The sequence below is a fragment of the Macrobrachium nipponense genome, chromosome 14, assembly GCF_015104395.2.
Source record: "Macrobrachium nipponense isolate FS-2020 chromosome 14, ASM1510439v2, whole genome shotgun sequence".
NCBI classification, from domain to species: Eukaryota; Metazoa; Arthropoda; class Malacostraca; order Decapoda; family Palaemonidae; genus Macrobrachium; species Macrobrachium nipponense.
In genome coordinates, this window is record NC_087207.1 from 53849156 (window position 1) to 53851719 (window position 2564).

Below are 2564 nucleotides of genomic sequence, written 5' to 3' on the forward strand. Positions count from 1 at the left end.
AACCAAAAAAATGAACTGCAGGTTAGAGTAAACAGTTGAGGAACCAGTAGCCAAATATGGAAGGAACTGTAAGACGAGAAGAAACAGCTTGAGACCCAGTAGCCAAGTGAAGGAACTGTAGAGAAATAACAGTTGAGACCAGTAGCCAAACGAAGGGAACTGTAGAGTGTAACAGTCAATACCCCACGACCATACAAAGGAACTGTAGAGAGAAACAGTTGAGACTAGTAGCAAAATGACAATTTGTCCAAAATTGCATTTTTTCCTAACTATACAAAACCTGAGGTCCTTTTACAATAGGAAGTACTAGCGGCAGCTGGATAGGTCGTAAGCTTTCGAACAAGGGGTTCGGTAGTTAACTGCTTGTCCGACAGGCGCTGCACCCCGGCGCGCGACTGGGAGGTAAACAAATCACTTTTGCTTTTGGCCCAAGCAAAAACTGCAGAGTGAGGGGTGGCATGAGGTGGGGCTATGTGTAAAAGGACCTCAGGTTTGTATAGTTAGGAAAAATGATATTGTTAAGATACAATAAAGTTTTGTACATACTTACCTGGCAGATATATACTTAGCTATAGACTCGGTCGTCCCGACAGAATTTCAAAACTCGCGGCACACGCGACAGGTAGGTCAGGGTGATCCACCATTCCCGCCGCTGGGTGGTGCGGGGTCTGGAACTATTCCCGTTTTCTAAGCCATAATTTCTCTTACACCTGTCTCCTGAGGGGAGGCTGGGTGGGCCATTAATCGTATATATCTGCCAGGTAAGTATGTACAAAACTTTATTGTATCTTAACAATATCATTTTTGTACAAGTAACTTACCAGCAGATATACTTAGCTGTTATTGGCAACCCTTGGTGGCGGGCAAGAGACAGCTAAAACAAAATAATACTTAACTAAATACATTAAAAAAACAGGGAAAAAACCACCTATGTTCTTGGATAACATAATCCATAGTTCCTACCTTATTGGGTGAAGACTTCATGACTACTGTCGATGAGTCTGCTTGCCTCAAGAGTTTCAACGAGGAATGAACCTATGGTTGAATAAACTCTTTGGATCGTGTCAATGGGGGCTAGCCCGCTTACGCGACAGAGCCTATACTGGATCGTACCAATGGGGGCTGACCCACTTACATGGTAGAGCCTTGACCTTTTGTCATATCAATGGAGACTCGCCCTCTTACATGACAGAGTTAAGGTTATTAAACAAATCACAAAGAGCACTGAAGCCAATCCCGATCACCTGACCATGTTAGTCTTGTTACAATCTATGAATTGTAAGAGGGTCCCTATTCCCTCTGACAATTAACCAATAAAAACAACCACCAATAAACAGTAATTTAAGCCTTAAACTAAATAGGAAGGATTAGCCTCAGCCCCTTTCTCCCAGCACTGAATTCGCCGAAACATACGCTCCCAGAGCAAAGCACTTTTCGTACGAAATTTTAACATCTCTTAGGTAATTCGAGGCGAACACCGAATTACATCTCCAAAAATGTCGACTCTAGTAAGAGCCTGAAGCCGACCATGTTTTGTGAAAAGCCATCGACGTAGCTATGGCTCTCACTTCATGAGCTCTCACTCTGAGAACCTTGAAATGCTCTTCTTCGCATTTAAGGTGAGCTTCCCTATTACATCTTTTATGAAGAATGTAAGGGCGTTCTTAGAAATCGTCTTTTCGGATCTCTTACAGAGCACCAAAGACTTTCTTCTGTACCTTTCAGCAACTTCTTCTTCTCCAGGTAGAACTTGAGTGCCCTGGACTGGACACAAAGTCCTTTCTGAGTTCTCTCCCTGTTAATGAAAGATAGTTTTCCTTTTATCTCAAAGCTTCTTGGCCAAGGCTTTGAGGGATTTTCATTTTTCGCTAGAAAAAAAAATGGTTGAAAGGAGCAAATCGCTGAATCTTTCTTAAACCCCACTTTACCTTCCAAAGCTTGCAACTCGCTCACTCTCTTGGCTGTTGCTAACGCAAAAAGGAATAAAGACTTTCTTGTTAAGTCCCTAAACGAAGCTGCGTGAGACGGTACGAATTTTTCCGACATTAGGAACTTGAGGACCACATCCAAGTTCCAGCTAGGCTTCTTGATTACATGTTCTTTCGTGGTCTCAAAAGACCTATAAGGTCATGAAGATTCTTTATTGTTTGTCAGATCTATTTCCTCTATGTCGAAAAAACTGAGGGGCCAGCATACTTCTGTAACCCTTCACTGTTGAAACTGCCAGGTTACAGTCTTTTCTCAAAATATAGGAGAAAATCTGCGATTTCAGTTACAGAGGTACTGGAGGAGGATATTTTCTTTTCCCTACACCATCTTCTAAACAACTCCCACTTTCGACTGATATACTTTAGAAGTGGAGACTCTTCTGGCTCTTGCAATAGCCTTCGCCACTTCTCGTGAAAAGCCCCTTGCTCTGACAAGTCCTTCGACAGTCTGAAGGCGGTCAGACTTAGAGCGGGGAGGTTTTTGTGAAACCTGTCGAAGTGGGGTTGTTTGAGAAGATCGTTCCTTAGTGGAAGCGATCTGGAAAATCCACTAACCATCTCCAGCACCTCTGTGAA